Here is an 11,592-nt window from a genome sequence, read left to right on the forward strand (position 1 = left end):
ACGTTCAACTAAATCCTGATATAATCTTGTAGCAAGAGACTTACCCCCGATGTAAATTTTCATTTCAAAAATTATTGTTCAGTCCGATTAGATCGATCTTCGAGAGGAGGTAGTTTACTCGCACTGTCTTCCGGAATTTGCCATAAGGCAAAGATAGCTCTAAAGCTCCTGTCCCCCGAGTTTAAAACACTAGTGTTAGACATAAGCCTTCCGGCTTGTCGGCCATTTTTTATAGCCAATGCATATTTTCCCTCAGGTGTTCATGAGACGCGCCCTTTGGATACTATCATTATTCTTGCGGAAAAAATGTTTTGCTAGCTGGGGACTTTAACTCCCACCATATTACATGGGGATTAAAAACAGATCAGAGTGGCAATCGCTTGTGGAATTGGTCGTAGGACAACAATCTTACGTGTACAAATTCAGGAGGAACTATTTCGTCAGAGGTCAGGCTGCTTCTGCCCTAGCCCCTCCCTGTACGCCTGGTCGACCGTTGATCATGCCACAAATAACGATCACATACCGGTCATCTTTGATATTGTTACGAGAGAGATTCTGCCTGGGGCAGACGACAAAAAAGACGGTTCTGTCGGGTGCTGGTGGCTGTCCACCATCTTGACTACTGTGTCTCTCACGTAGTGTAAGTACACTGTAAATAGTCCCACCTTGTGTCGTTTTACGTAATATTATACATCCAATTAACTCCTCACTTTCTAATACGCGTACTTCCATAAATTGCAGTAAATTTCAAAATTTCTTGCGATCCTCATTGGCTTCTCTGACTGATGTTAGTCTCAAATCGAAAGCACGGAACATTTCTTCTATTTGAAAATATTCCCCGGAAAAATCGGAATTTGTTGTACAATCAGTTAAAACGAATTCTTCCCCTTGGTGGAACGATGACTGTTCGCGTGACTACAGGCGAAGGAAGGCAGGTTGGAAGAAACTGTAACATAACTATATAATGCCCTCAGAAATGGCCGGATTACAAATTATATGCAAGTACTTTTAGACGGACAGTGTTGAAGGCTAAAGATCAGTACGACATGCAGCATTTTGATTTTATTTCTAAATTAAATAATAAACGCGCACTGTTCAGCTTTCTACGCGCCAAGAAAATGATTCCGCGACCAATAAATGCAGAATCCGCAGTTTTCTCTTCCGATGAAATAAAGGATTCATTGGAGGTAATCGCTAGAGTACTAGAACGTGGCTTTTCTTCCCAACAACCATTAGATCGATTGCTATCACCTACTGAGGAAGACTTCACGGAAATTTCGAAGTCTGAATTGTCAGATGTCTTACTAAGGTTTCCATCAGCGGCTCCGGGCCCCGACGAAATCACTTCGTCTATGTTAAAAAGTGTATATAAAGAATCGCAAACATGTTTATTAGACATAATCAATTGTTCCATCAGAGGGGCATGGCTTCCATTGGAGTGGAAAATTGCCAAGGTCATTCCCTTGCTTAAAAATCCGGGTGACGCTTATGTGTTAGACAATGATACCAGACGAAACTGGCAGGTTATTAACGAATACTTGAACATTCGTACAACTAAAAATCACAAATCGTGTGTGAACCACGGTTCTGCTACTATTACTGACTCTCAAGACATAGCTAATATTTTCAGTGACTATTTTAGTATTACAGACGGTAGTCATCCTGATTCAACGTTACTTAGTTTTCCGCGCTGTTCTCATTCCTTTTACCTGTTCCCCACAACATCGCTAGAAGTATGTAATATTATCAATTCTCTTAAAACAACCGGCCCAGGCCTCGACTTGATACGCCCCTCTAGCATTAAGCTTGTATCTAACGAAATCTCACCTGCGTTAGCACATATAGCAAACAGATTATTTATAGATGGAAACTTTCCTAATCGCCTGAAGACAGGTAAAGTAATCCCAGTATTTAAAAAAGGTGACCATAAGTGCATGAGTAATTATCGCCCTATCTGCATTTTGTCTTTCTTCAATAAGGTGATCGAAAAACTAATACACAATCGTTTGACTAAATACTTATCCAAATTTAATCTTTTAACTCCTGATCAATTTGGTTTTCGTGAGAATTTTTCAACTGAACTAGCACTTGTTACTTTTACTGAGAGGGTTAAGTTAGCCATCGATCAAGGCCTCTTAGTGGGCGCTCTCTTTATTGATTTCACTAAGGCGTTTGATACAATTAACCATCGTATTCTTTTAAGTAAACTTGAATCTTATGGCATTTCTGGGCCGCCTTTACAATTAATTCGCAACTACCTAATAGACGGACCATATATAGCAGAAGTTAATGGTGTCTTCTCTTCATCAAAAATTGTAAATGCAGGCGTGCCTCAGGGATCAATACTTGGGCCACTTTTATTTCTTATATTCATTAATGACTTGCCAGAAATATTAACACATGCACACTGCCTTCTTTTTGCCGATGACACCACTATTTTCGCATCTGATAAAAATTTACTCGCATTGCAGGATACACTTAACGCTGACCTAGCGAATGTTCATTCATGGTGTGTAAAAAACCAGCTATCCATTAACCCATCTAAGACAACACTTATGGTATTCCATTCTTCAAGAACTTTGCACATTGACTCTATTGTAGTGTCTCTAAATAATAATGTACTTGGAAGATCCGCGTCTACTAAATTTCTTGGTGTAGTTCTAGGTGAGAACCTAAAGTTACAGTGCTATATTCAATCACTTATTCAAAAAATCTCATTTGGTATTCACATCATCATAAAAACGCGCTCTTTTTTTCAGCAAACCATTCTCATGTCTTTATATTACGCATACATACACAGTCATTTCTCATACTGCCTGTCATCTTGGGGTAATACATATGTCATACATCTTCATCAGCTAGAAGTTTTGCAAAAGCAGGCACTACGATTAATTGCATTCCAATCGCATACACCTCCTTCTGCTCCCATATTCCGTTCCCTAAATGTTTTACCTTTACGCATGTTATTTAATCATAAGCTGTCACTGCTTATGTTTCGTCTTATAAATACCGAGCTTAATATTCCAGGATTTACTCGCTCTAGCCTAATAAATTATAACAACACAAAATTTTCAGCACAGCTCAATCTTCTTCTTTCAAAAGCAAGAACTAATTATGGGAAATTTACCGTCGCGTTTTTAGGCATTTCTGTTTGTAATTAAATACCATCTGATATGAAGTCATCTACATTATTATCTTTGAAGCGTAGAACGAAGGAGCATTTCATGAACACTTTATCTGACACATGGTATAATTTAACGAACACAGAAATAATTAGATGTTGTTCTGATTTACTATTATGCAATGTACTGTTCAAATTATCGAGTCACTGAATTTTGCCTATAAATTGATACTTATCGTTGTTAGTTTTACGTGCCCTTTATCCTCGTTTGAATTTTTGTGAGTTATCTTTAATGATTTGTTCAATTTTTTTCTTTCTTTTTAACTGTGTGATTATACTTGTGATGTTTCTGAAAGATTTTTTCTGTCTTACCGTTCATTTTCAATGATATAGAAATTGTACATATATGACATGACTCACTGTTGGCCACGATCCTACTAACCCCCTTTTCATGTCTTGTTAGGAGGTTCCCCCGACAGTTGTTACTTCGGGACCTCCGAATGTGTACTTACACCGACCCTGTATTTGATTTTGTCGTCAAAATAAATATTGATTGATTGATTGATTGATATGAGGCCCATCGCCTTAACTTCGAATTTCGTAAAATTTATTGAAAGATTTATCATATTGGTATGATAAATTTTCTTAATGAGCGATCGATCCTGAGTCTGAAACCGATTGGTTTCAGATCAAAGTGCTCCATATGGCAGGCCCATATTGACGTTGAAAGCCGTTTTTAGTTGGCACGGCGCCAAAAGAAGTATGCGGCATTAGTCACTCTAGATAGCTCAAAAGCATATGACAGTGTTGAACGTGTGATATTGATCAATAAGCTTCAGAACATTAACTTCCCAAAATACTTTCAAGCATGGATTGCAGAATTTTTAAGGAACACAGAATTTTATTGCTTCCAAAGCGGCACTTCTTCGGCTAGGTACGCGCAGTCAAGAGGTGTTCCACAAGGGGCAGTACTTTTTCCAGTGCCGGATTAAGGTGTTAAGGTGGGGGCTATGGGGGCTGCAGCTCCGGGCCCACAACTTTCAGGGGCCCCACTCGACCATTTCAAAAAAAAAAAAAAAAAAAAACGTTGCTGAGCGTGTTTGCTGCCCACGTTGTCATCAAAAACCGACGGCCAGGGCTACTTCTTGTCAGCCGTCGCGTTCGTTTCGGCGCGTTCGCACGAGGGGGCACAGACTTGCGACACTCGCATGAAAGCACGGTCTCTTCTAAAGAAGCTGTCCAAGCTGAAAACGGCATTCATGCCAACGTTGTGGCTTGAAATTTTGGGGCGGTTCGACAAGGGCGCATGTTGCACTCCAGAAATGTGGTCTAGACCTGTCAACGGCTGTGGACTCCCTGAATTCTTTAGACGGATTTGTGAGATCTCTGCGACGACAATTTCAGGTTTTTGAGGTAAGGGCAAAGGCACTTAGCGTAGATAAGAGCTATGAGTGCGAACACACTCGATCCACTTCAACGGTGCTTGTAGAAGAACAGGACAACAGGTCATGGGGCAGCAGAAAGCTACAAATAGGGCCATTCAATGTAATTATTGACAACCTATGCACAGCGTTACGGGCTCGGATATCTGCGCACACCAGCCTCTGCGAGAAATTTCAGTGTATAGCGCTTCTCAAGAATGTTCATTGCGATGACGACCTGGTCAATCAAGCTAGTGGATTAGTGGAAGCGTACAAGGGCGATCTCAACTGGACTTTTTCTGCTGAACTGGTTCAGTTCTTTTACTACCTGGAGAGTTGCAGTTGCCAAGACAGAAGTGCGAGCGGTCTGCTCAAAATGTTAGAGCAAGAAGATATAGCATGCATTTTTCCAAATGTCGCCATTGCTCTTAGGTTATACCTAAGTATTCCTGCAACATACTGTGAGACTGAGCGCTCCTTTTCAAAACTGTCGTCAATTAAAAACTTGCGCTCCACTCCCGGCGAGAGGAAGTTGAATTCCTTAACCATCATGCCGATCGAAAGGGACCTGCTGAGAGATATTTCTTTTGATGAGGCCTTATGTGAATTTGCGAGGTTGAAAAGCCACAGATGCCGTTTTAAATGTTATATTTGTTCATGTTTTAGCTTATTGGTAGTTTCTCTCACTTGGTTGCTTTAGGTCGATGAACAGCGTGAATGTAGTCGTTCTTTGTTCTCATTTTGTCACGAGTGATGACGTTTGAGTCCGACGTGATTGCTTTTTCTTCTTGTACTAAATGTAAAGATTGGTTTAAAGTGAGATCATTGTACATGATTCGTATGGCTATTTCAATGTTCAAATGTTGCAAATGTACATACGTTTTGTTTTATGTTATGCGTTTATAACTTGAAGATTGAATGCCTAATAAAATGTTTCTTGTTTTGAAGAATATGCTCTTCTGTTTTTTTAGTCCGTGCTGCGTGCCGATGCGGCACTTCTACTAATTGTGAATTTGTGTTGGATTGACGCTTAAACATACTGACGTGTACGTCAGATAATGACCGTTCAATAATATTAGAAATCATACCAAGAAATTAGTTTCCCTAATCCATAAAGATCATGTATGTTTTATCATCGTGAATCAGTGAACGGAACATGTGGACTTCAAATAAATCAGCGTCTTAAACCAGTCATCATCATCATCATCATCATTGGTTTTCCCGCCCCAAGGAAGCGGTTAGCCACGGGCCTTGAAATTTCTTAATCCGGCGCTGCCTTTCTCCAGTCTTTAATATTCTAATGAGTTCCATCCCAAGTCATGATGACGTATATACTTACGTGTACGCTGATGGCATAGTGTTTTTCGCATCGGCAAATGACTTCCAAAAAACTGTCAGCCCTTCCACTGGGGTGGAGATGGAAGACCGGCGAAGCTTTACTATGGTGGGAATTAGGTATTTCCAATTATGACTATTAAGGTGTGATGGTGTAATTGGTTATTTGAACTAATAAAGAATGAGAAATAGATATGATCCGGTGGTTTCCATTTACTTAGTGACCACCGGGACCATGACCTTATGGTCGCTACGGTACACCGCCGTAGGGTGCACGGCAAAGCTTGGCACGTTTTAGGGGCGAAGCTCCTTAGGGTGTGGGTCTGTCCCTCCTCTGTAGTAGTAGTCGTCGTAGTCGTCGTAGTAGGTAGCCACGTCTACTTTTATGAGAAAAAAAATTCGGAGAGTTGTGGCCGTAGCGGAATCGAACCAGGGACCCCTCGCTTCTGAACGCATGGCGCTAACCACTACGCCACGAAGCGCACATAGACAGACGCACCTAGATGGCAATAAATACCCAACATTAACGAAAGCAATGCCTCCTTCACTAGATGCCCGTCGCGTTGCTCGCTTTCCCATTGGGGCGGCGGTTCCGTTAGTTCAGCACAAATTCCGTGAGGCAGCGCTCGTTGCCTTTTCAACTTCCGGCGGCGGTGGCAGCGATGCTCGACGACTTCCGCCGGCCCTTCTATAGCGCCTGCCGACTCCGAGACGGTAACAGATGCTACAGTAATCTCAGAGGCCGCAGCACGTGATCTAAGTTGCAGACGTGCGCCACAAGCGGCGCTCGTTGCCTTTTCGCGGAGAAGAGAAAAGGGAGAGGGCACGGAACCGGGTTTACCGGACCACGCGGCAGGCATCTAGTAAAGGAGGCATTGACGAAAGACTGCGCGTTTCTAACGCGTTTGTGCTAGCGCGTTACGGCCCGTGCAAGAAGCTGGTGTAAGACGCCGTGGCCTCTCCGCCTTACCCCCGTATTCATAAACGCTGATGGCGTCGGCAAACGCGGTGCACGTTCCGGCATGTGTAGGGCTCTGTTATACTCCGGCGTTCACAACGCGCGCGCGCGCCGGGGTTCGTTTCGTCGCGTCACGTCGGCGATACCCCGCCAGGCGCAAATCCGCCTCCCCTATAGTCCAACGCGACGCGGCCCGACGCAGCGGCCGTAGCCAAAGCAGCGCATGCTCAGTAGAGCAGAGCGCCGCGCGGAAAGTGAGCGCCGCGTGGAACGAAACACGGACGCGGTGCAGTCTGGATAACGTCGTCGGCGCGAAATGCAGCATGCTGCATTTCGCGCCGGCTGCCGCCGGGCCGCGCCGACGGACGCTGGTTGCGTCGGTCGCACCACGCGTCAGACTATAGAGCGCTCGCGTTTTGCTAGCGTAGCGTCGCTGCGCCCAGCGTGCGCGCGCGTCGACGTTACGTCGGAGTATAACAGAGCCTTAAACGGCTGCGTAAGACGCTGTGGCCTCTTCCCCTTAGAGTACTGCACGTTTCTAACGCGTTTGTGCTAGCGTCCCCTTAAGCGCGAGATGGTGCAATTATAATGAAGGGCGCTGTTATAAAATAGGAATGACGTCACATATGGCGCGTGTCATTGGTGGAAGTCAATCGTTCGATTTAGTGCGGCGAGACTGGGCGAATTACACGGAAGATTCACGGTTTACCGATGATTCCCTCCGGAGCTTCGCCCACTCATCATCATTCACCCCGTGGATATGCGGTGTTTTTTCATAAACACGTCACCAAAGCCGCGCGCGTTCGGTGCGAACGTGGGCAAAACGCCGCCGCCGTCGACAACAGTTGTGCGCGTTGTTTGTGACCGCTCAAACCCACCGCACCCCTTCCACTGGGAAGTCGCGTTTGCTCTCCGCCGTGCGTTCGCTCCCCGTGAAAGCGCGCGTTCCTCGCCTTCGCGCGCTTTCACTCGCACATAAGCAACACCCCTGACATAAGTCGCGTTTGCTCTCCGCCGTGCGTTCGCTCCTCGTGAAAGCGCGCGTCCCTCGCCCATACAACATACGGCCAATGCGAGTTTTTTTCTATTGCCAGACGCGACCATCGAAGCCCTTAATAGCTTCGCTGTAAAAACTTTATCAAATATTACAGACATACTTGTCTCTTATAGAAAGATGGCTTGATGCGATGCATCTCTGTGCCAACGTTAACAAATGCTCAGTGCTCTCGTTTCCATTTAAGGAACCCATATATATTTCTCTTTCTTATCTAAATATCATCCCACAAGTAGAGAGTGTAAAGTATCTTGGCGTGATATATGACGGTTCTCTGACTTGGAAGGCACACATTGACTACTTTGCAGCAAAAGGTGTTCGCGCGGTTGGCTTGCTGCGTAGCCTGGGCAATAGTCGATCACGAATGCGAAGAACAACGCTGTTAACAACATACCGCATGTATGTTCGCCCGGTATTGGAATCTGGGAGTGTGCTGTACTCTAGAGTTCCTGCATATAAACTTTGCCGCCTTGTTCTTCTGGAGAGGCAGGCCTTGCGACAATGTTTAGGGCTACCTAAATTTGTAGCAAATGAAGTTCTACATCTGGAAGCTAGCATCCCTTCTCTTGTTACGAGGTTTCGATTATTAGCTGTACAATCATATTTAAGACTATATGAATCCCCTATAAGGCGTTCCCAAACAGTTTTTATCTCCCAGCCGGACTTGTTTTTCGGCTTGTACTGGCCGCGATTCCACACACCAAAAATTATTTTAATTCAAACTCGCCTAGATCAGTTAAACGTCCAAATTCGTGAGGTGAGTCCTGTTTGTTGCAACACCAATTCCATTAAAATTTAGTACGATGATATGTTCCCTAGAAATACAAAGGCACTATCTTACCGCATGCTAAGCTGTATCTTAAATGATTACTTTTTGCATGTTCCGATCAAGACAGTTATTGCCACTGACGCTTCCCAAAATGAACAAAAGTGTGGAATTGGAATATTTTCTCCTATTCTTGATTGGTCGTTCTCTCTTCGCCTCCCAGAGTTTATATCTATATTTCTACCAAAATTTTTAGCTGTAGTTCTAGCCCCTCCGTAAACTAAATACATCAACACATTCCACAATGGTGATAAGGGATTCTTTATCTCTGTGCTCCTCCCTCACGGCTTCCGACAATTCCCCGGTTTTGTGAGCTTTCAGATCGTTAGTGCCCCCTCACTTAGGATTGATTAGATTGATTTGGGTACCAGGGCATATGGGCCTATTTATAAACGAAATGGCAACGGGATTCGTTGGCGAAAGCGTCCCTGAATGGCCAGGTTATTCAAATCCTACCGGCTTCAGCTTTCATCATAGGGGCTACATTTCGGAGACAAATGACGTTGTGGGAATTTCACGCCCCTTCTTTGAAAACTCCTCAAATTTTCAGCACTTGTCGCATTATTGGAATAGTAAACTCTGTCAAACGCGATCACTTGAAGTCGCAATCACTAGACTACGCTGCCGAATTCCATTTCTAAATTTTTACCTACACAGAGCTGGTCTGGTGCCATCACCGAACTGTCCCTATTGCGGGCAACATGAAACATTACACCATTTTCTCATTGCCTGTCAAAGATATGCTGAATTGCGAAAAATAACCTTAGAAACACCGTTCTGACTTCTTAGATTAGAATTAAATGTTCCAAGTTTATTATCTTTGGGGGCCTCGACCCTTGGGCACAGCGACAGGAAAGTTGGCGATGCCGTCCATTGCAGGGTCAGAAAGATTTAAACTATAAAATCAGAGCTTAAGGTTCCGTTACATTTTCACAAAATCGATGATTAGCTGGTCATTTTTAGTTTTCATTTATTCCTGTATCCTATTAAAATCGTGTGATATACTCTACCTGTTAATTCTCATATACGTACCTATTCCCAAATTTATATTTGCAGTATTTTAAAATTCTCCCTTCTTATTGTTATAGCGAACTACCCGGTTCTTAGCCAATCCCCCAGAGTGGGTATGTGCCACTACCATCGAGGGTCTGCATCTACATCTACATTTAAAAGAAGAGGCTAGCGTTCTCGACCTGAGCGGTCGCGGTATCTGCTGCTCCGGGGATCCTGCGGCACCATGGCTGGCCGGTCTAAATAAACCGCGGCCACGGCGGCTACCTCTTCGCGCCGCGTACCACAACTTCTTCCGTGCGCCCTCGTTTCTGAGTACGATCAGGGAGTTTGGGGAAATGGCTGTTCATAAGTACATCTGCAGATTTCAGCAGTAACGCGAGCCGCCCACCGTGGAGGCCAACAAGGGGACGCCGCAGACCTTACAAAAAGTCGCAGTTTCAGCCGAAAGGCCAAGCATCAATCGCGATAGCAAATTTACTAGTAAAGAGCCATATGGAGAAAGGATAGTAGTTTTATCGGCTGCGTAAACTTGGACACATTCGCTTTCTGACTGAATTAACAAGCATGGTGTCCGCGCGCACAAGCAAACATGAATAGACCCCACTCGATAACCGCAGACAACCACTGTTAAAACGCTGGTGTGAGCAAGCGCGCCCACCGCAGCGACCAAAGTTTCGGGCGGGCTATCGCTTCAACGGAAACTGAGCGGCCAAAGCACAGGGCATACAAGGGTCGGAGCCGTGTGCAGATCGCTTTACAGATACGATGCGCGCGACCGCTCGCAGCCGCGCAAAGTACAAGTACGAAGTTGCTGACCGAGTAGAAACAACAGCCCCTCCCTCCCGCGCTGCCTTCCCGCTTTCCTCATTTCGCGTGGGAGATTGAGTTGCCAGTTCCCCTTGCGCCCGATCGCAAGATACGCATTTGGTGCCGCAGCTAAACGTCGCCTCCCCTCCCTCCCTCCCTGTCATTCCCTCCACGACCTTTCGCACGACGGAAGACGTCGCGTTTGCTCTGCGCCGTGCGTTCGCTCTCCCTGAGAACGCGCGTCCCTCGCGCACGTTCACTCGCACATACAGCGCGCGGCGACGATTTTATCGCCCTTGGACTTGATACGAAACCTCACGGCGACGACGACGACGGCCGAAATGCGCTTCCTGCGGATGCCAACTCTACATTTCTGCTATAACCAAATATGTACAGCTAAGACTGGCGGTTCCCCATAAGGTTAACCCTTGCTGCCCGGGAAATCAGACGTAAAAGGAAATAAAGGAAACAGAAGCTAGTGGATCAGAATATGTAATAATTGTATGTATGATTGCGTATAAAAAGAGGGCGCCGGCACAACTACGTCTGCAGCTAAGTTACGGAAGTGTGGGATAATTATACAAATGTCAAAAGTGGTCAGAGCAATGTTTAGAAATACTGATGACTTTTTTTCCGCACGCGCTCAATTCAAATGCTATTTGAATTGCTTGTGCCATTCTACACCACTAAGGCATATTCAAGTAATGGGAGATAGATGGATATGAAAATTTGAGGTAGCGAAGTGGGGCACAAAAATTTCTTGCAAATCAGCAGCATGCGCAGACATAGCGATGCTACGCGTTTAATGTGGGCGGAGAAGCTTAATGAACTATCAAATAGCACAACAAGGTCACTTACTTCAATAACTCTCGTCAACACTGTATGATCAACAGAATATGGGAAAGCGATAATATGGGTTTTACGTGAATATGGAAACATTCTGGTTTTCGATTAATCTAGAGTGAGCCTGTTTATCTGGCACCACTCACAGGATCAGCCGAAGTAGGACTACAGAGCGCGACAGCCCTCAATAGTGTGTGTGTTAAATATTTTCGT

This window comes from Dermacentor silvarum, chromosome 4 (assembly GCF_013339745.2).
Source record: "Dermacentor silvarum isolate Dsil-2018 chromosome 4, BIME_Dsil_1.4, whole genome shotgun sequence".
Lineage (NCBI taxonomy): Eukaryota > Metazoa > Arthropoda > Arachnida > Ixodida > Ixodidae > Dermacentor > Dermacentor silvarum.